Source organism: Danio rerio, chromosome 7 (genome assembly GCF_049306965.1).
Source record: "Danio rerio strain Tuebingen ecotype United States chromosome 7, GRCz12tu, whole genome shotgun sequence".
Taxonomy (NCBI): Eukaryota; Metazoa; Chordata; class Actinopteri; order Cypriniformes; family Danionidae; genus Danio; species Danio rerio.
The window spans coordinates 14,306,463-14,330,727 of NC_133182.1; the positions used below are offsets into that span (position 1 = coordinate 14,306,463).

Here is a 24,265-nt window from a genome sequence, read left to right on the forward strand (position 1 = left end):
TGAAACCTTATTATAAAGTGTGACCTTTTTTCTAATACAAATGAAGCCAACAGCCCTTAAATCTATTCTTTAACAAATCTTTTTTTTTATTTAATTGTGTATAAACGTACATATAAAGATGTTATGACATGCTCTTAAAATACTTTTGTTTTTTGATATTACAGGGCTTTTGTTTGGCCTTATAATGCAATCTGTTAACTATTTGCACCTCCCGGGTCCATCTGACCTGAAGACTCATTACATTATTAAACAGTTTTCAGTAAGCTGGGTCCATTATATGCAATACGTATGCAATTTATAACAATATGTAATGAGAATAATCAGTATTAGCCCTAATACTGATCAATCTCATGATATGTTTTAACAAGTTTATAATAAATTAGAAAAATTATGATATAATAAAATGAAGAGTTTCTTTGTGGAGATGTTCTCCTGTGTTTCCCCCAGGTTCCCCGGTTTCCTCTTACCGTTCAAAGACATGTGACATAACTAAACTGACTAAGCTAAAAATGGTGCCACAGATGAGCTCTTAACCAGCAGTATATTTCTTCATAGCAATCCCTAATTTGTCATTAGCCATAAACAGCAGGGGGGTTCTCGAGATCTACCTGAGCTCAAACTCCCCTCTCGCCCTACAACTGGAAGGGAGCCCCAAGCTCAAGGATATTATAAGCTCAGGGCTCTCTCCCAGGACAGCATGCCAAACATGTTTTTAATTAATAATCAGCTAAGTGTGAACTCTTGAAACACACACAAAAATGCTGGATTCCACACAATCAATTTGTGTTGGGACAACATGACGGAATTAAATTGTTATTTAAGTCGATTTAACATGAAATAATTAAGTTGTAAAAACTCAAGAATTGTATTGTTTCTGCTCATTTTATATAAGTAGTTTGAACAAACAGCAAACGTTAATCTTTTGACTGTATAAGAATAGTATTTTTTATATAGTAGTATATTTGTTTTCAGAACAAATTAATTTTACTGTCAGTAAAAGTGATCAGTGTTTCAGGCGTCTCTAGTTGATAAATAGGTGCATACTGTATATTCACATATATTTATACACTACCGGTTTGGGGTCTGTATTTTTCATAATTATTTTTAAGAAAATTATGCTGTTTATCAAGGCAGCATTTATCCCTGTAAATGTAAAAAAACAAGTTAATATGTTAAATATTTGTTACAATTTTAAATAACTGCTTTCTTATTGCACATAGTTTTAAATAAAATTATTATTCCAGTCATTATTATTTTATTACTATTACCATTATTAATAATAATCTTACTAATGATATAAACTACTCTTGAACAGTTTATAGTGCAATAACATTTCACAATTTTACAATGTGTACTATATATACATACATACATATATATATATATATATATATATATATATATATATATATATATATATATATATATATATATATATATACATATACTGAAATGAACTACAATTAATACACTGTATGCAAGTATTGTTCAATTTAGTAAATACATAAACTAACGGAACCTCATTGTAAAGTGTTTTTGATTCTAATATATTTTAATAAATAATTAAATTAATAATAATAATAATAAGGTATTTCTAGGATCTTAAAGCATTTCTATTGCATTATTCCCTCACTATAACTGCATTTTTAAAAGAAATCATTTGTATTATGAAGATTAAACAAATAACACTGTTCACGAATAAATCTTTCATTACCAGTAGTTAAACCTGGGACTTCTGCAGGACCATGCAATACTTTTTCTAATGTTATCAAGCACAACAGGATTTAATAATGCCTAATAAATGCTGATTTTATTATAATTAATAAATGATGAAATTAACTACAATTATACACTGTATGCAAGTACTGTATAATTTAGCAAAAAATTAATGGAACCTCATTGTAAAGTGTGACAAAATATTGATTCTAATATATGTTGTTAAATAAACAAAAAAATAATAATAATAATCCGTTTTTATTGTATTATTTTGTTACTATAACTGCATTTTTAAAAGAAATCCTTTGCATAATGAAGATTAAACAAATAAAATTTTTAAAAGAAAATTGTTTCATTACCAATAGTAAAACCAGTGATTTCTGCAGGATCAACATTTCCCCCCTTTTCCCCTTATTAAAAGCATTCTTGAGAAGCTGAATTTGGTCTCATTGTGGCGGAGAAGTGTGTAATGGTTGAACTGGTGATTATGAGGTAAAAAGCACGGTTGAATGGGATCTGCTGGTCATCTGTTCAGTGTGTTCTGGTCAGCCTCAGGCCAAACTCCTCCATTCTCATGCAAATCCACTGCTTGTAGAGGGTCAAACTGGGTCAATTGGGTCATTTCCTGATCAATCAGCATGACGTTTAATGAACTTCACATACTCTGAGCTTTTGTCAATGAGCACAGCAAGACGCCGATGATGCTATTGAGAGATTTCACTTTTCTGTCAATGACTGCAGTTTGTGTGTGATTTCATCTTCATCAGTTTAATAGGTGGGCCACTATTAATCCTGAGTGTCTGTACTCAAACCTGACAAAAGACAAAAATAGTCTGTGACTCGGTGTTAAAAGGAGCTTACTTATACCATTTCTGAAGTATATATTGTTGATGTGGGTTGCATATAATGTATTGCATAAAAAGATGACCTACAAACTAAATCACCTGACCACAAATTGCATTAAACCCCCCTTTTTTTGGCACAATATTTGTTCTGAGACATTTTCACCTTTCGAAAAATATATATATGTTTTCTAACTTAGAGTTTTTGTTTTGTTTTTAAAGGTTTTGTTTCTAGTCCAAATTTCCAAAAAAAAAATTCACTTAAAAAATGTATCATGGCTTTAGTTGGTCCAAAGCAAGGGTGTAGAATAGGCATGGATTGGGGGGGGGGGGGGGGGGGGGGGGTAAAAGTCCCCACCAGTATCCACCAATTACTGAAGTGTCCCTAGGAATAATTTAATCGACTTCAAAATAAAACAATTCAAATCAAGTTCGCGACGAGTTCACCATAATACTATTAACCAAGACTGTGCAACTAATCGAAGTTTGGTTTTGATTTTGGACTCTATGAATATGACAAAAAATAATGAGGATAGTTAAATTGTGTCACAAAGCTCTCTAAATTTCTGCACATTCATTCCTTCTCAAAGCCAGACTGTAATAAAATCATGTAAATTGACTTTTGCAGCATGGGCTGTGATTGTATTTGTATTATTAAGTGTTTTTTTTTTAAATAATTAAGTACTTAATTCATGGTTTCAAAAGCGCGAAACAGAATTTGTGCTGTTCAATGCATGCGCTCTAGGAATGTATGTCCCCACCAATGTCAAGAGCACTGAATGTAACTATGTTTAAATTAAACAATTCACTTATGTTTGTCTATTAAAACCAAAAGAGTCGTGTTGGAAAAAAAATGTAAAAAGTAAATTTTTAAAATTTAAACAGCTCGCTTAATTAAAATGAATGAAAGGGAGCTGTGTTGCTTCTGCAGTACTGCATTTTGGTCAATAGGTGGAGTAATATCAAAGAGCTTAGAATGACCAAGAGGCGACACTCTAGTGTAATTTGGGAAACAGCCACTAGAGGGCGTTAGGGCCATTTTGGAATGAAAACTCCAATAGAACAACAGCATATTATAAGTCTGTAAAATAAACTATTAAAAGTGCTGATGATCGTGATAATAAGTGTTGTATTGTTGTCTTTCAGGTTGTATCTCATCTTTAATGCGCTTTTTAAATAAATAAATAAAAAACAAAGCAGCTGCTTGCTATCTCGACAGTAATGAGATCCAATGGACGGCTGATCACTTTCACTCCAAAATGGCAGAATCCAGGGCTGTTGATGGGCGCTGCTGTTGCAATGGAACGTTCTATTGAGTGTCGCCTCTTGGTCATTCTAAGCTCTTTGGTAATATCTGCACATGTGCAGTTTTAAAACAACACAGGATTCACACCACAACAATTGCTCTCATCATATATGAATAAAAAGATAAAGATTACAGTACAAATTTAAAAAGTGCACAGAAAGTTTCCTCAATGTGGACACACAGGTGAAATTCAACATTCATTCATTCATTTTCTTTTCAGCTTAGTCCCTTTATTAATCCGGGGTAGCCACAGCAGAATAACTGCCAATTTATCCAGCATATGTTTTTATGCAGCAGATGCCCTTTCAACCCATGTCTGGAAAACATCCACACACACTTATTCACACTCATACACTACGTACAATTTAGCATACCCAATTCACCTGTACCGCATGTCTTTGGACTGTGGGGGAAACCGGAGCACCCGGAGGAAATCTACGTGAACGCAGGGAGAACATGCAAACTCCACACAGATACGCCAACTGACCCAGCCAAGGCTCAAACCAGCGACCTTCTTGCTGTGAGGAGACAGCACTACCTACTGCGCCACTGCGTCGCCCCTGAAATTCAACATTTAAATTATTAATGTAACGTAGACCTACTCGCTTGTAATACCATGTTGTGTATAACATAAGCGTTATAGTATTGTTATGAAATTGCCATGTTACCTGTGTCTTTTTCAAATTATATTTAGAAAAATGTGTTTTTTCCATTCCAGTGAAATTTTATAATTGGTAAATTTTAAAATACAATAAATCCCCCAAATAAAGTTGCAAACGATGGTAGTAAGGAACTCTATTTTAAATGTGTTCTGTGCATGTCAGCCGGCAGCTAGCTCACTGCAACTCTCACATGGCCGCCTACTGAAGCTAAGCAGGGCTGCACTCGGTCAGTATCTGGATAGGAGACCACATGGGAAAGTTAGGTTGCTGCCGGAAGTGGTGTTAGTGAGGCCAACAGACGGCACTTAACCTGTGGTCTGTGTGGGTCCTAATGCCCCAGTATAGTGAAGAGGACTCTATACTACTCAGTGAATGCCATCTTTCGGATGAGATGAGACCTACAATTAGAGGAAAACTTACCTTTAGCTCTACTATAAAATGTCTGGGTGTCATACTAGACAGCAATTTAACTTTTTAAAATATATCCCATATCACAAAAACTGCCTTCTTTCATCAGAAATATCGCTAAGTTACGAAGTATGCTATCCATCTCAGATGCAGAAAAGCTAGTCCATGCTTTTATGACTTCTAAGCTGGATTACTGTAATGCTCTATTTGTTGGCTGCCCAACATCCTCTATTAACAAACTTCAATTAGTACAAAATGCAGCTGCCAGAGTTCTGACCAGGTCTAGAAAATATGATCATATCACCCCAATTTTATTCTATTACACTGGCTACCTGTTAAGTTTCGTATTGAATTTAAAATATTGTTCTTACATATAAAGCTTTAAATAATCTAGCTCCTGTTTATCTAACCAACCTTCTGTTTCGTTACAATCCAACTCACTCTTTAAGATCTCAAAACTCAGGGCTTCTGGTAGTACCTAGAATAGCAAAGTCGAGTAAAGGAGGTCGAGCCTTCTCATTTATGGCTCCTAAACTCTAGAATAGCCTTCCTGATAATGTCCGAGGCTCAGACACACTCTCGCAGTTCAAAACTAGATTAAAAACCTGTTTAGTATCTGTTTAGTAAAGCATACAGTCAGTGCATCACTTAACGGTATGATGCATGAACATGCCTACACGGGTTTCTTCATCTCGTTTATTTACACTATGAACAGCAGCTACACTAATTATTCTCTTTATTCTCTATTTCCACCTGAGGATACTCATCCCGGGATCCTCAGACCACGCAGCGCCACTGATTATATCCAAGACCAATACTTTGGTAATTTTTCTTCGGCTTATTAGTCTCTATTTCAGAGGTCGCCACAGCGGAATGAACCGGCTACCATTCCGGCCTATGTTATACGCAGCAGATGCCCTTCCAGCCGCAACCCAGTACTGGGAAACACCCATACACTCTGACATTTAGATTCTACAGCCAATTTAGTTTATTCAATTCACCTATACTGTATGTCTTTGGACTGTGGGGAAAACAGGAGCACCCAAAGAAAACACACGCCAACTCAGGGAGAACATGCAAACTCCACAAAGAAATGCCAACTGGCTCAGCCAGGATTCCAATCATCAACCTTCTTGCTTGAGGCGACAGTGCTTACCACTGAGACACTATGCCACCCGATTTTAACCAACACCCCAAAAATAATGACCCATAATAACAACATAAAAAACAAACCATAATCTATAGTCTTTTTTAGACAGTGTCTTGAAAACATCTGCTGTTCAAAGATCTTATAATCCTCTTTAAAAGGTCTGCTGTGTTGCATTTAATGTCTGAAAATAGATGTCTAGATATTTTGAATATTAGAAAAGTCTCTAATAAATACTGTACTACTTCCAGGTGTAAACACACACCTCAAATGGATGTCTACATGATGTACATGTGGTATCAGGTATAAATGGTGACTCTTCTGTAGAATTGATGGACACTGCACACTACCTAACAAAAGTCCTGTCGTCGTCAGTTGTAAGAGCAACAAATAATACCTTGACTTCTAGTTGATCATAATGAAAAGTGTCAGAAGGTCGATTTTTCAGATGAATCATCTGTTGAACTGCATCCCGACCATCACAAATACTGCAAAAGACCTGAACCAGCATAGACTCAGTTAAATTTGATAAAGGAAAAATCATGGTTTGGGGTTACATTCAGTATGGGGGTGTGCGAGAGATCTGCAGAGTGGATGGCAACATCAACAGCCTGAGGTATCAAGACATTTGTGCTGCCCATTACATTACAAAACACAGGAGAGGGCAAATTCTTCAGCAGGATAGCGCTCCTTATCATACTTCATCCTCCACATCAAAGTTCCTGAAAGCAAAGAAAGTGAAGGTGCTCCAGGATTGGCCAGCACAGTCACCAGACATGAACATTATTGAGCATGTCTGGGGTAAGATGAAGGAGGAGGCATTAAAGATGAATTCAAAGAATCTTGATGAACTCTGAGAGTCCTGCAAGAGCGCTTTCTTTGCCATTCCAGATGACTTTATTAATCAGTGATTTGAGTCACTGGAGAGATTTATAGATGCAGTCCTCCAAGCTCATGGGAGTCATACACAATATTAATTATTTTGCCACTGCAGTATGTCTTTATATTCTATACTGTACATTATTTCTGTTAAGTGACAAGACTTTTGTCTAAGCAAAGTCAGACCTTGCTGTCCCAATTAAATAATTAAAAATCAAGGCATGATCATATTTTATTTGGGTAAAATAAGCGTAATCTAGAGGCCTTTGCCTTTCATAGAAGCCACTTCTGATACTAATGATTAACTAAACGGTCAAGTTATTATTTATTGTTTTTAAAACTTGGATAGGTGACAAGACATTTATCAGGTAGTGTACAAGTATGCTATTACTGTATTTTACATTTTTATTATTTGTATTTTTGAGTTCATCTGTGTATTTTATAACAATCTGATTCAGTTACCAAAATATTAACTGTTGTCTTATCTTGTAATGCAATATTTAAATTATTAAAATTGTTACTTTCCCATAGAGAAGAGAAACGAGAGGTGGAGCCTGGAGTTGAGAACCGACCACCACAATTGCAATTGAGCCAATGGTCTGAAAGCAGGAGAGCCGAGGTCAAATCCCTTCTCCTCTCTAATCAAACAAGTCTGCATGGGACGGGGGGTCGGGGTGTCGCTCCTGTAACAGAGATGTCCTGCTTTAATCCCCTGTGTGAAGGCAAGCGGGACGCAGGCGGGCAGGTGGGACGACCCGGCCTTAGTTTACTCTGAAAAGACCTGCCAGAGGAGCTGGAGCGCCCACAGATCTGCACTTGGATCACATAGCTCAGAGGCTGTGTGTGGAACCACTTGGCCTGCCATTGTCCCGCACGTCTGAAAGCCTGTAATCAGATTAAAGATTGCCAGGATGAAGGGGGCTAGTTTTTCTTTCTCTTTCTGCAAGGGAGCGGGGAGGGAGATTTCAGCCCCTCTAATCAGTACCTGCCATTGAAGAGCAGGAGAGGAGCTAAATAACTCGGCAGGGAGTGTGGGTACAAGGGCCTCATGGACAAATTGGCCTGTTGTTGCTTGGGTATAATGGTGGGCAGTGAGTGGGGGGGTGCGCTGGAGGAAAGGTGGTGTCTTTCATTCAGCGCTCTTTCCCCTCCTGACCTGATAATTATATCACTCTTAAGGCCTGATTGGCACTGGCTGATTGGTACATCTGTGCTGATAGACCTTTTTAGCCACGATCTGTCACTGAATCCTTCGTTACTTGTGGCTGGGAGGGGGAGAAACCTGTTATTTTGCTTGGGGTCTCGGTGATGAAGGTGTTGTTTAAAGGTTGAAAAAGGTTTCTCAATGAATTGTAGAGGATTTAGGACCAGCCTAAAAACTGAAAAGTGATTATTTCATTTTATTTCATTTATTGTCCTTTAATTTAGTCCCTTTATCTATTAGGGGTCACCACAGAGGAATGAACCACCAACTTATCCAACATATGTTTTACACAGCGATTGCCCTTCCAGCTGCAACCCAGTACTGGGAAACATCCATACACACTCATTCAAACACATACACTACAGTGAATTTAGTCTATTCAATTCATCTATAGTGCATGTATTTGGACTGTGGTGGAAATTCCTTCCATTTATACAGAGCTTTTCTAGACACTCAAAGTGCTTTACACAATGGGGGAACTTTCTCATCCACCACCAGTGTGCAGCATCCACCTGGATGATGCGACGGGAGCCATATTGTGCCAGACCGCACACCACACACCAGCTGATTGTTGGAGAGGAGACAGAGTGATGAAGCCAATTATGATATGGTTAGGATGGTTAGGAGGTCATGATGGACAAATTTGATGGTCACATTTGGCCAGGATACCCCTATACTTTTTTTTAAAGGACATCCTGTGATTTTTAATGACTACAGACAGTCAGGACCTCCAATTAACATCTCAGCTGAAAGACAGCACTCACTGAGCAGTATAGAGTCTCTATCAATATACTGGGGCGTTAGGACCCACACAGACTGGAGGTTGAGCGCCACTTCCGGCAGCAACCTAGCTTCCATGAGGTCTTCCAGGTACTTCCAGGTCTTCAGGCACTGACCAGGCGAGAGTTGTAGAGAGCTAGCTTTTGGCAATTTTTTAAATATAATTCAAGACAACTGAATTGGAAGTTCTAAAATAATCACAAAAACCAGCGCACTTCCGCATCGCAGAATAAAGCCAATAGGCATGAGCGAGTACCTGACAACCAAAATAACAATGATGGACTGCAAGCAGGGCTGACACATCCATTGAGACGACCCAGAAGACACTGCCAACCCCTTCACTTCCTGAACCGGTCACTTCCGTTTTCACTTTCGGGTTGAGGGTGGCGTGATCATCATGCTCCGGCCCTGACAACAAGACAAATACAGACACTATCAGCAACCTGATTTTACCAAGTAGGACATGTTCCTAGATTAACTTCTATGTTGATCCTGGAAGAACATTCTAATAAGCCAATCAGAACAGTTTATGTTATCTTTAGCTTATGGTTAGGTTTATGCATCTCCACATGATTGTTTTCCAACTATTCGTCACCTTAGATTTATAAGGTTCTATCTGATATTTTTGTCAAAATTGAGTTATTGACATATTCTTATTAAATGACAACCTATTTACATTATGTGCAAATTAAATAAAATTAAATGAAAAAACTTTAAAGCTCATTATCTCCAGATAATTCATAACACAGATAGAACCTTTTAATTCCAAGGTGATGTATTGTTCCCCTCTGATATTTAGAATAATTCACAGTTATGGTTGGGTTTAGGGGTAGGGAATAGGTATGGATTATATTTTCGAACAAAAAAGATGTTCCAGGATCAACATAGATGTTAATCCAGGATTGCAACATGTCACTGCAAGGATTCATACTCAGCATTTTTCGCCTTTTTCATAGATGTGAGAATTAGGTTTTTACATTTAAGTTATTTTGTAAACAAAATTAAAAAAAACAACAACTATAACCCAGATAAAATATATATGAAAAAGCAAAAGATCGGGTGTCATGGTGGTGCAGTGGGTAGCACAATCACCTCACTGCAAGAAAGTCGCTGGTTCGAGCCTCGGCTGGGTCAGTTGACATTTTTGTGTGGAGCTTGCATGTTCTCCCTGTTTGCTTGGGTTTCCTACAGGTGCTCCGGTTGCCCCCACAATCCAAATACATGCAGGATAGGTGAAATAAATAAGTTAAATTGGCTGTAGTGTATTAGGTAAAATTGTGTTATGGGTGTTTCCCAGTGTTGGGTTGAGGCTGGAAGGGCATCTGCTGCGTAAAATATGTGCTAGATAAGTTGAAGGTTCATTCCGCTGTGGTGACCCCTGATTTATAAAGGGGCTAAGCCGAAAAGATTAAAAAAGATCAACAATGTACTGTTATTTACAGTACACCAGTCTGCCACATTGGAGAGAAAAATGTAAACAATGCCACAGAACTGAATTTTAAACTCTGTCATCTAGTTTTATTCTTGAACGAATAAATGCTGATTATTTAACTGATTGTATTTTAGGCCTACATTACAACATTGATGCTGTAAAAGGGACCATATTAAGCTTTCACCAGAAGTTTATCCTGAAAAACACTAGCTGTGTATATACCCCATTAGTAGTTCTAAAGTTGTTGTATAAACGCATAACACATGATCATTGGTGATGAATCCTGGTAAATATTTAGAAGGGATACAGCTATGAACACACACACCATTCGTTCATTTATTTTCTTTACAGCTTAGTCTCTTTGATAATCTGGGGTCACCACAGCGAGATGAACTGCTAACTTATCCATCATATGTTTTACGCAGCGGATGCCCTTCCAGCTGCAACACATCACTGGGAAGCATCCATACACTCTCATTCACACACATACACTACATAGTTTAGCCTATCCAATTCACCTATAGACTGTGGGGGAACCGAAGCACCTGGAGGAAACCCACGTGAACATGGAAAGAACATGCAAACTCCACACAGAAATGCCAACTGACCCAGCCGAGGCTTGAACCAGCGAACTATGCTGTGAGGCGAACGTATACCCACTGCGCCACTGTGCAGCCGGACACACACACACACACACACACACACACACACACACACACACACACACACACACACACACACACACACACACACACACACACACACACACACACACACACACACACACACACACACACACACACTCACACCAAAATAGCATAAATTTTGGGACACTGGACAATAATACTACTTACTATTTTTGTGTTACTGTGAAGGTTGGGATTAGGCAAGGTTGTAAAAAATGCAATTTAATGGGTCTAATTTAATTATTAGTATAAATAGGCTAAAACACAAAATTGCTGTTTATTCATATGAATAATACACAAAATTGCTGTTTTTACATTATTGTGAGGGTTGGTTTTAGAAGCAGACGGTAATAAAATACAACTATTGGGTAATTTATTGAATCATATACATACTTTTCGGTTACTTCCGGCCGCAGCTGTATCCCTTCTAGCAACAACCGGCTAAATCAACATCGCGGTACTTTGATGATGCCACACGTGACAGTGACATGGCGTCGCGCCTTCTGAAAATTTTTAACCGGCATTTACAACGCATGCTCACGCCAATTGGTAACTTTTATCAGTTTTTGATACACTGTACGATCTTATTCGTAGGCCTACAGTTTACTATGATTTGATTACCCTCACCAAAAGAAAACTCACATTTTCATACGAACGACATCGTCTATGAATTCGTGTTCTATGAGTTAATCAGATTTCGATCTGTGCGCACTGTTGCAAGAAGTTGAACCACTCATTTTGTTGGAGTCGTGTGGCATAAAACAGCTGTGAGCTTCACGACTGTCGAGGTAAGAAATAACATTTAATATTTTTATTTTATTTTGTGGTCATTTTGGTTGCCAGATTTCTGATTGTATAACCCCCCAAAACAGCTCTAATCCACAAAACTAAGATATTTATTTTGTAAACATGTATGTGTACTTGTATGTGTTTGTGTGTGTGTGTACAATTAAAGTCAGAATTATTAGCCCACCTTTGAATTTATTTTTTTAAAATATATATTTCCTAAATGATGTTTAACAGAGCAAGGACATTTTCACAGTATGTCTGATAATATTTTTTCTTCTGGAAAAAGTCATATTTGTTTTATTTCGGCTAGAATAAAAGCAGTTTATTTAACACCATTTTAAGGTCAAAATTATTAGCCCCTTTAAGCTATATATTTTTTTCAATAGTCTACAGAACAAACCACAGTTACACAATAACTTGCCTAATTACCCTAACCTGCCTAGTTAACCAAATTAACCTAGTTAAGTCTTTAAATGTCACTTTAAGCCTGTATAGAAGTGTCTTGAAAAATATCTAGTAAAATATTATTCACTGTCATCATGGCAAAGATAAAATAGAAATGAGTTATTAAAACTAATATGTTTAGAAATGTGTTAAAACAAATCTGCTCTCTGTTAAACAAAAATTTGGGGAAAAAATAAACAGGTGATCTAAATATATATATATATATATATATATATATATATATATATATATATATATATATATATATATATATATATATATATAGTAGCTCATATATATTTTTTCCTTTTTTTTCTTCTTCTTTTGGGCTGGGCAGATAAATTATATAATATTGAAACGTGATAAAATTTATAACAATGATAAGGTCTGGACTTTTTTGTTTTACTTTACATTGATCTAAGCAGATATGTGCAATATTGGGAATCTAAAAGTGTGTTGATATTGAATTTTCAGCCACTGCAATGTAGAGATTCGAGATGTATCGAATTATCGGCCACCAAAAATTTATCAGCAAAATATATGTTATGGCATTTAATGGACCCTCTAATTTTTGACGCTTGAGTCATTGTTGAGGGACTCTTTTAAATCTGTAAGCATTACCAACATATATAAATATATATTGTTATCATTCAGTATGGAAAATAATTTTTGCCGTATCGCCCAGCCCTATTTTTATGGTAAGTAATCTGCTACGTTACTCTTAGTTACTTTTATGTTACTTTTTTTTGACCTGGCTGAGGCTTGATCTCTTTCAGAACTTGTAGGGTTTTTTTTCTTCTTTTTCTTCTTCTTCTTTTTCTTTTTAATAGAGGAACTCTGCAATGAACACCACACTGTTTAACCTTCATTTACCATAAAAAAACCCAAAGAAAACATGTATGTTATCTTCTGAGAAATTCCTGACCCTATAGAGCTTTACATGCTGTATACAGATTATGAAAGTTTAAAGCAACGTGTTTGTACTTTTGTACTTTTTGCCTTATTAAAAAGTAAAATCACTGTTCATCAGATAATCAATCTTCTTTACCTTTTCTCCAATGTGTTCGAAATAATGAGAATAATTCCATCTTGACTTCTGTCTGTTCCTACAATGTGTGCAGGATTTAACGTGACTACGTTCATTTAAATACAGCATTTTTTTAAAGCAAAGTAACTAAACTAAAAAGTAACTTAAATATTATTACCTAATTTTTCAAAGTAGTGCATTGCTTTACTCATTACGAAGAAAGTAAAATCATTGCGTAATTTGAGTTACTTGTAATGCGTTACCCCCTACACTGATTGTGTGTATATACATCCATTCATCCATCTTTCTTTCTGAACTTTTACATAGCTCACTAATAAATACATAATTGCCTCTCTAATATAGTTTTCCATTTCAGTTGCTCTATAATCTGCTAATCAATTTTTACCTTTCATTCACCAACTGTTGCACTATTACTGATGTGAAATTCTGCATTATTCTCCTCCATTTCTCTTGTTGCATTAAAAAGCGTGTGAATGCAAATCAGACATTCATAGTTCAGCTTCTCTTAAGTGTAGAGGCAAGTCTGTGGCATCATGAGCCTTCAAAACCTGGCCCTGCTTGTCATGCTAATCTTCATTATTTTGTTCCCTTGTTAGAGGACCTTCCTTCTCTCATATGTTGGTTTTCCCAAACTGCTTCTCATGTCGGGCCGTTCCTTTATACGTATTCATGGATTTCTACTAGCGAGCGCATTACGCCTCGTTAAAACTCAATCAGGCTTTCTCAGTGCGACATGAATCCGTTCGCATGGGTCAAGGGGTCAGGTCTGGGAGAATATGACCCCATGGACAATAAATATAGTGGTTCATTTACGCCAGTCCGGCTCTTTGATTCGGACACAAGAGGGAACGAGTCGGGATTGAAACTGATGGTGGTGGGACAATAAAGATGGAGCACGAGCTGCTCAAAATAAAACGTTCTTCTAATTAGAGGATCCACCTGCATTGGGAAACGCGTGAAAGGAGGTGGGAGGGATGGAGCGCGAGTCCATGTAATGGCAGTTCTTTTGAAAACTGATTATTTGGCTTTTCTGTCACCCTCTGTTCTTGATTGGTGAAAAAAAACTTTTTGGGATTATGCTGCAAAAAAGAGGTTTAGCTTTTTATTTTTGAGATTAGGTTGAATAATAATGGGTTGAGTGTGGATTTCCTTAAAAAGATTCACATAATAAAGAAAGATTTACTGTTGATTTACTCATCCTCAGGCCATACAAGATGTAGGTGGGTTGGAACATTAAAGTAGAACATTAAATCTTAAGTCTTTGGTGATTCATAAAGTTGATGGTAAAAATAAAATAAGAAAAATAATAAAAAATAAATAAATAAAAGTACTGCCATCATAAAAACTTTTCAAGAGATACATTTGTACATCAAGTTACGTTTGTTTTACATTGAAATTACCTCAGATTACATTGATGATAGGTTAATTAACCTTTAAATGTAGATATTTAAATATGTTGCAATATAATTTCCACCTCTTTAGAAAAATTTCCGTCTTTATTGGTTGACATGCTGTCATTTTTTTATTACATAGACATGTTTAAGTTTACTGAGCCACCTTTGGAGAACTTTCATTCAATGTACTATGAATGAAATGCAATACAATGTATTTGATTTTAGTTTTTATTTTCTTTACTAGTAATTTTAATATTTTTTAAATCATTTTTGTCATTTCACATGTTTTAGTTTTTCCTTTTTTTAAAATCAAATCCTTTAGTAAAGATTTTAAACAAATTAATTTATTAGTATAATATTATTCAACTCTAGTTATTTTGCTATAAACTGATGCACTTTGATTTTATTTTCTTTACGAGTAACTTAAATGGCTTTTACAATTTTCTGTTGTATTTTTGTCTGAATAAATCCAGAATTTGATCAAACCCAATAATTTTATATTTTTATTTTATATGATTTTTATTATTGTCCAGCACTCCAAATATATATGAATATACCAGATGAATCCCTTAACGTTAGCGTAGTATCACCTTGGTACTGTATAAAAAAAAGTTACTATATACTTTATAAACAAAACTCTGCTCAATTTGACCCAGAAAATATCATGTTCTCCAGTCAACATGTCAACCAAATAGAAACTTTACATAAGAAACTTGCAATAATGCCTTCAATGACTACATTTCACATCAGCTTAAACCCCTGTTAAACAGCAGCAGATGGTAGAACAGAGAGAGAGGTGTTTCCTTTTGTTTGACAGCTTGCCTTGTAAATACACCTTCTTTAGGGCTTTCTTTTGCTTTTCTTCTTGGTCAGGTATAGCAAGCCTTTTTCCATGTCTACTGAGGGAAAATAATCTGTCCCTGTCTGTGTCACTCAACACAGGAATCGATCAAAGGAGCCAATCGGTTTATTCCGACCAATTAGTCCCCTTTTTGGCCCTGAGCATTGGCTTAAAGGAGCTGACCATAATCATCGGCTCTACCTGATAATTAGTTGTAATTCTAGTCGCTGACACGGCTTAAGATCCTCATTTAGAAGGCTTGTCACTCTGGGGGCGGGATGAGCACAGAGAACGGGAAAGGCTTTTTCCTCTGCTTAAACACGGCAGATGTGTTCGTCTATTGATTACATCCTTACTCCATATTGAGCGACGCACAGCTGATGGGAGAGCTGGGAAAAAGAGGACTGGCCAATTGTAAGGTGAGATGAACGTGTTAATGAAGAGAAGCACAGTCGAGGCCTGTTCACATCAAGCAGTTTTTTATTTCATATGTAACTAGTTTTCTATTGAAGGTATTTTCATTCAAAGTAAAATAACTCAAATTGAGCAATATTATACAAATAAATTAATTTACTAAAAATCTTCACTAATGGATTTACTTAAACTGAAATATTTAAAATGACAAAGAATTGAAACATTTTTTTTTATTGCTTGCGAAAAAAATAATAATTTTATAAAAAAATATAAAATATTTACAAACGTATAGTCATTAGATGCATTATTACAAGTTTCTTATGTAAAGTTTCTATTTTTTAGTCGAGAATGTATTTGTTTAGATTGCAGCTATGCAGTTTATTTATAAGGACAGTGCCTATTTTAAAATATTTATCATTTCTGAGAGACAGTGTCTGCGGCCATCAGCTGTTGTCTATCCACAAGATGGCGACAGAGACCTCATAATAAGCTTTTAGACGATTGAACAGCGTAATTTCCATCTAAAGCGGATCAAATCATTATTATACCGGTAAGTGTTATCTCTCTCTTTTGTATGTTGTAGTGCTGTATTTATACCATATAATTGTAGTTTATTGAGTGTGAAATAGGACTCGCAAATCTGGAATCTGTGTTGTGTTGGCAGAAAGAAGAAATGCCCGCATGTGTTCACCGTTTTTCCTTATTGTAAACACAACAACAATCTGGTAGTGATTGTGCTGTTATTTTGGGGGGTAATTATTGTGATTAATCCGATTTCAACAGAGAAATACTTTAGACTTTAATACTGCAGGGAGATATCTCATTGCATATTACATGACATCTCATGTCACGTTTTGCCTAGAATCTTAAAATGTAATCTTAAACCTGTTTTGCGCTAGAGAATTATTCAAATGCTATCTGTAAAGTGACGTTGGTGAATTAGTAACAGCTTCTGCTGTTCTGACATCAGTTGCAGATGTGAATGAATGGCGGAAGAAAGTAGTTCCTATTACAAAAGGACATTTAGACTCTCCGTGTTTGATTTTATTTTTATATATACAATTATGCTGTTGAACTGTTGTATAAACGCAATATCACACTCGCAGCCTTGCGTCATGGCTGCATATCATATATATAGAATAGAATTTAAATACAAAAACTGTTGTGTTTGGTCAAAAAGAAGTGAAGTTTAACAAACTAATTGTCAGGAGAGCATGTGATATGACTGATCGCGGCTGGCCTCTTATCTGTAACTGACAAGAGTTGCAGATATACAATCAGATTAATCCAAGCCTACAATAAATAGACTGATTTTACCCAACTGCCTATCTTCATTTTGGAAGAATCCCCCCTTCCACCCCATCTCCTCTTTTTCCTCCTTTTACAAGTGGCGGCTCTCGAGACCTATCTGATCTTTTACCCCCTTATATGCTTATTGACCAGGCGGGACCCCTGGGCTCAATTAACTCCGACCTTAGGATTCTGTCCTGGGACATAATGCCAGACCTGCTAATATTGTCAAGCAATATAGTTGTCTTTTCAAATACAAATATGCTCTTTGCTGCAAGTGTTTTATTTTAATTTGTAGAAAATAACAAAAAAGTAATAAAGTCATATAAATAAATGTATTAAAATTTTACAAGTGAATTTGCTAAATAAAAAATAAAGTAAAAAAGATCAAATGTTAAAACTTCAAAATTGAAGAAAACAGAACATTTTAAATTAAAACCAAAAACTAAAACTACAATAGTAAATGCTAACTAAAAAAGCTATACTTTTTTATTCTTCATTATTTTGATTCTGAAGAAAGTGCAGATGTGTTTTGAAATTAATAAATAACTAAATTTAAATTCCACACAGAAATTCCAAACTGACTCAGCCAAGGCTCGAACCAGCGACCTTTTTGCTGTGAGACAATTGTTCTACCCACTGCGCCACCATGACGCCTCTTATATCATATCATATCAACTAATTCTAACATATTTTAAAAGATATTTATGTGGAAGATCATCAAAAAAGTTTGATCAAATTTCCAATTTTCCTAAGATAAGATTCTTTAATGTTTAATAATTCAAAAGTTTTAGGGCAACTTTCATGTGATGAAAGGTGTTAAAATTTTCATTACCATATATCATCAATCTTTCAGAAAAATTAAAGGTATGTATATATATTTATACATTCTGTTCAGTTATTAGATGTGATTGGCGAATAGCCATGTGATATCCTGCAATATCAGAACTCTATACAACCTCTTTAATCTTGTGTATTACTCCACCCACATAGAGTGACAGCAGATCAATAAACTCACTACAGTTTGACAAACATTGCAGCTGTTGAACAAAATGTGCTTTTTAGGTGAGAATAGTTGTTGAGATTTCAACAATGCAGTTTATTTACAAGGATAGTGTCTATTTTAAATATTTATAATTTCGGAGATACAGCGCGTCGGCATCCATCAGCATGAGCAAAGACTGTTGACATTGTCCATACACTAGATGGCGACAGAGACAGCATAATAAGCCCTTAAAGGAGAAAAACTGAAACTTGTAATTTTAAACTATACAGTTGATCAAATCATTATAAAACTGGTAAATTAAATTCTAAGTCGATCTCTGTCTTTTGTATGTTGCTGCGCTGTGTTTATACCATATAATTGTAGTGTGTTGAGTGTGAGATGGCACTTGCATATCATGAATGTATGTATTTTATGTTGGCCACTCTTTGTGTAACCCTGAGTTACTTTTTGGTTTGTTTCTAATGAGTCTCCTGTTTTTGTTACTGCAGACTAGTTAAGTAAACGGAAAGAAAGAAGAAATGCCTGCATGTGTTTAGCATTTTTCCTTAGTGCAAACACAACAGTAATCTGGTAGTGTTTGCTTTGACATTTTCAGGTTAATTATTGTGATCTCCCGACTGCAACAGAGAAATACTGGGAAATCTCTGTAGACTGATGGCATTTCATGCCATTCAGCCTTATAATCTTAAAATGTCAGTAAAATTACCTATTTTTCTCATCACTTTAGACATTACGCTAGAGAATCATTCTAACACTAGCTCTAAAGTGAGCTAGTTAGTGAATGAGCAACGATTTCTGCTGTTCTGACGTCAGCTGCAGATGTAAATGAATGATGGAGGAAAGTAGTTCTTCATTCAAAAAGATTTTCAACAGTGCAAAACAGCACTGTTTCTATTTTATTATTTTTTAATGTAATTTATTCCAGTATTAGCAAAGCTGAGATGCACAAAAATAAATGAAAAAATATTATTTTAGTTATCACAATAGCTAAAAATAAAAAAAATCACAATATTTTCTTCTCAGATTTTAATATTCGGATTGAACATATATGCAAAACAAAGAAAACAAGCAAAAAAATAAAAGCTGTGTCCCGCCAGAAAGTTGTTTCCCGCCCAAATAAAGTTTCGCTAACCCCTTGTATCCTCCTTCCCACCCCCTGGTCTAGGGCAGAGGCCGAGCGTCATCTGTATGCGCTGCTGCCAGCGGTCCTTGTGTGTTTTTTTCAGAGGCCCCGTCGGATCTTGGAAGCAAAAAACAACAGATTAGTCATGATCTTATCCACCAAGTATCTGCCCCTTTCTTTTCTCCATCTGACAAGTGTCTGCGAGGGGGAGGGCCTGCTTTTCAGAGCCATCAGATGAACTTTACACCAGAAAAGGAGGTGGGCGACGGGGGGAGAGGGACGTCTTTTCAGTCGCCCTTCTCAGTTGCTAAGGTGGAAGGCCTCTCCATCTTTGCGCTCTTGTTGCTGGGGATGAAGCCTCTCTGTCAGTGGACAGCGGTTGCTAGGCAGGGCAGAAAGTGGAGGAGTGAACGCTATGCCGTCTGGCAGCATTGTTGTCTCGGCTGAAACATCTCTTTCTCCTGATGGCTGCTGAATGACAGGTCGGTTCGCACACCTCATGTGGGACCTGATTCCTTATGGAGGGACCCCAGACTTACTGGGTGGTACCGTGGAAAAAATCGCTTTGAATGCAGTGGGTTGAATATGGGCAGGGCAGATTTCCCTGATTGCTCTCTGGCTGATTTCCACTGTATGTCTATACAGAGGAGGATTCCTTTTATTATTACTTGGGCAAAAGGCCTCCTAAAAAACATATTTTAAAACTGTTTGTGATATGGACCTGTAAATCAGGGGTTCCCAAACTCTACAGCCCACGATCCCTAAATTTACAATGCCAGTAACTCACGACCCCCAAGTTTTTTGGAGGTGGTTATAAATATACAATTCTTGCACATACAATATAAACCCGAGCATATTGGCAACACAAAAAAGTGCAACAGTCTAACAACCATTTCATTTTTATAGCCATTCATTAATTTGTTTATTTAATATAAACTTCACCTAATAAGAGTGGTGGAAACAATGTTTTCAGCACATCTATTATTAGTTTAATTTTAGAGACTGCCAATCAGAGATCATTCTCAATGTTCAGTTGTGGCCTGTATTTATTTTTTATTTTTTTATGTATTTGATTGCCGGTAAGGGGTCCGAAAGTTTAACCTGGTGCTGTAAAATCAATCTGCTGCTGCTGCTGTTATTGCTGTGTTGTTAATCTAATGTAAACGCACCATTCCTGTGAAAAAAAATAATTGAAAGGCTGATAGTTTTTCATTTGCATGTTGTTTTTTAATATTAAAATCTACTATTTCTATCTTCTTTGGGTTATGGTTAAAATATGTCTAAATAGTAATAATAATATTCTAATAGTTTAATCAAATTTATTTGACTTTTGAAAATCACCAAATGACCCTGTAATTGTCCTGCGACTTAAAATGTCCTAAATTTGAAATAATGTTTTGTTGTAGGTCTTGAATCTTTTTTTTAAACAGGTCTTTCCTTTGTTCATGCTTTGCTACCCAATCTGGCCAAAACCCATATAATCATTAATCTCAATAAAACTTGAAACTTTTTATTTAAAAGGTAATTTTTACTTCTATTTATCATAATGTTTTAATTATTGTCCTTGCAATAACATTTGTTTAAAAGTGCTCCATGAATTTACTGCTAAGGACACCAACCTGGAAAGATTGCTGTGCAAAGATTTAGTTTATTAAAGTTTTTAAAACTTTAAAATATTTGTTCGTATTTTACCATTTATTTTAGGTGCATGAAGACAAAGAGCTTGCTTGTTTTTACACTATATTAGAAATATTTTGCTAAGAAATATCTGACATATTTTTTTTCAACTAATTTATTATTGTATTATTAAATACATTAAATTAAGCATTTTTGGACAGGGAAAATTAAAAATATTTTCTATCATGGCCATTTAAAAAATCCTTTAGCTCTTTATGAGTCTAATATAAGCCTGTCACGATATTTATTTTTTGTTGTAAGATATCCGCTTGTTAAGTGGTGACGTGTTGGTGACGTATGTAATATTGTTTCCGGGTCCAAGCCGCCACTCATTTGAGTTGAGAAATTATTTGTTTATGATCACTTTTAATTCATATCACACATTAAAGTAAATTTTTATATAAAGTCATAGTGTACACAACAATCTCTGGGCTGCTGCATCACAAATACCAAAATTTTAACAATTTATAAAAAAATGAATTACTTTCTGGCCATCGGATATTAGGCATGGACGTATAAATTGCAATTGTGATTTTCGAAAGTATTAAATCTCTTTGTAAACGTTTATTTTTACCATTTCATGAGTTTCCCCATACATATTGAATAGATTGCTTGAACCCGAAAGCCGCTTCGCGTGACATCACACTTAACAAGCGGATATTGAACCAAAATATATTGCAATAAATTATGTCATTGTCATTGTAAGACAATTTTATGCCATTCATTATAATGCCAGAATGACAATATAATAGCATCAAAATAGTACACTCTTCCAAAGAACACATCCTATTGTTCTCTTTAAGAATGTTTCACTTAATTATAGTCATTTTAACAGTTTAATAATCAGGCATTGAAATCAGAATGTGAAAGCGCATAACCTAAACAAATAATGATAAATGTTTACAAAAAAGTGCAAGGTACAAAGTAACAAAGGCTGTGATATCTGCTGATCTATTTTCAGCTGCCAGACACCCACATAAAAATATACTATTGTAATTTATAGTGAATATTTTAGTGTTTTTTTTAAACCATACTTACACTGACACCTCCAATAGAGATAGAGATGTTGCAGCTAGCACAATGTTGCTATAATTGGTTTGTATGGGTGATATAGATTGCTTCACCAAAAATTATTGAGGTCATGTCCATAAGTTGATATATTGATTATGTGACAAGCCTAGTCTAATATAAATTTCATTCTAAACAGTCTTAAAAATGTCTTAAATTCCTAAATTTAACTTGGTGAAACCTGCAGAAACCCTGAAAGAGCTATTCTATTTGTAAACAGTTCTCAAAAGAATATTTTATTTTCTTATTTCCATTTTGAAGAAGCTTTTGTGGAATGTAAGGTTTGGATGTTAAAGATAATGAGATTCATACATATAATTCAATTTGTCCTATTATACAGTGCTCAGCATATGTACAGTAAGTACACCCCTCATAAATGTCTTTTAAATTCATATTTTTAATAGAAAGCTATACAATATTACATTTGTGCATATACATTAGATTAGTCAGTACTGAAGCCAAATCTGGAGTTTATCTAACAAGATAACTTATAATAGCGATCCAAAAACTAGTACACCCACATTTATGTTATAAAAAATATTAAATACAAGTTTAAAAAAGAGGAAAATTCAAGAGAAGCAAAAAAATGTGTAGGTTATAATTGTTTTTGCAATATTTAGCTTGAATTTTATTGTATTTAAATTTCTAAATATGTTGACTAATATGTTGACTAAATATGGTGACTAAAATGTTATTTTCATAAATATATCTGTTTAATAAATCTGTTTCACTGAGAAATGGATAAAAATATTTATTTTCAAAATTGGGTGTACAGAGTTTTGCTGAGCACTGTATATTACATTTAGAATGCCATATTTGAGGTTTTAGCCAGTTGCGTTGCTGTTATCAATTTAAAAAGTAGAGAAAATCAAATTAATTTTAACTTGCACTACATTACATTTTTTTTTAAATAGATCAGAAGAACCTGTGGTTTTCACAGTGATACCATTGAAGAATTTTAGTTTCTTCCAAAAGATCCTTTAAATAAAGTACTTAAATTTCTTAGATTTTAAACTAAAGAAACTTTTTCTACTATAAATTATATAAATTATAATGCACAAATTCATTCGACACTCTTAAAAGTAATATTTATTTTTTGACATCAGTGGTTCCATGGGGAACATTCAATATCCATGAAACTCCTAATTCCATTAAAGGTTGTTTAAAGTACAGTCGATTTTTTTAATAACCTTTACACTACGAAATATATTTTTAAGAACTGTTGACCTAAAGGTTTTTTGAGGAACCAGATATACTGAAAAAAGCATTGCATTTACTTACATTCTTTTATGCTAAGTGATTGTAAACAATGGGCTAAATTTAAACAAATAAATTAAGTTGAACATTACTAACTATATTGTTTTAGTTTAAATTCAACCCATATAAATTGTTAGCAACAACTTACCCTAAAAAATGTATCAAAATCCAATAAATAATATTTTTCAATGTGGTTTTCTGAGTCATCACTGCAAAATCTTTATTACAAAATGAGAACTCATGAGAATTAAGAGAGAAAAAAGTCTAAATTGCAACGCAAAAGTCTAAATTGGTAAAATAAAATTGTGATGAGTTACAAGTTTAAAAAGTGACAATTACATTTTGCTTGTTTCAAATCTGAGAAAAATTGAAAGAGTCACAATCAGAAATGTTGGACATGAACTAAAAAAAAGTCATTAATTGCTCTCCCCACATCTCAATTAAACAATCCTGTGGTTTATAATTTATTTAAAATTTGGAAACAGGTTAGAAAACACTTTGTGGCAAACATGTTCTGTCTTAAGCTCACTGACAGAGAATCATTCATTTCTCCCTTCTCAAACTGACTCTCTATTTCAGGTCTAGTCAAGTAAAGGGATACACTCCTTTAATGATCTTGTCGTTGATAATTGTTTTTCAACATTTCAACAATTACAGCAGATATTTTATCTACTGAGTACCTTTTTTTAAATATCTACAAGCTTGCAGTTTTTCCCAAAGAATTTCTATAATTTCCCAGTAATACCCTGTGTCTATTTTAGCTATATTTGGTGTCAGTGATGATGCAGAATTATCTAAGAATCAACATACAGTGTTTAGATTTATAACCCTTTGGCACGTGGATTGATTTTA

At 35.0% G+C, this 24,265-nt stretch overlaps 1 long non-coding RNA gene across 2 annotated transcripts; it reads left to right on the forward strand.

Annotated features, from left to right (window-relative positions):
- Positions 1–11,476: 11,476 nt before the first annotated feature.
- LOC141375317 (uncharacterized) lies at positions 11,477–20,751 on the forward strand. Of its 2 annotated transcripts, XR_012383178.1 has the most exons (3): positions 11,477–11,850; positions 16,424–16,542; positions 19,454–20,751. It is a non-coding gene; the product is annotated as an uncharacterized lncRNA (long non-coding RNA). The 2 variants fall into 2 exon arrangements; XR_012383177.1 differs by lacking the exon at positions 16,424–16,542.
- Positions 20,752–24,265: the final 3,514 nt, after the last annotated feature.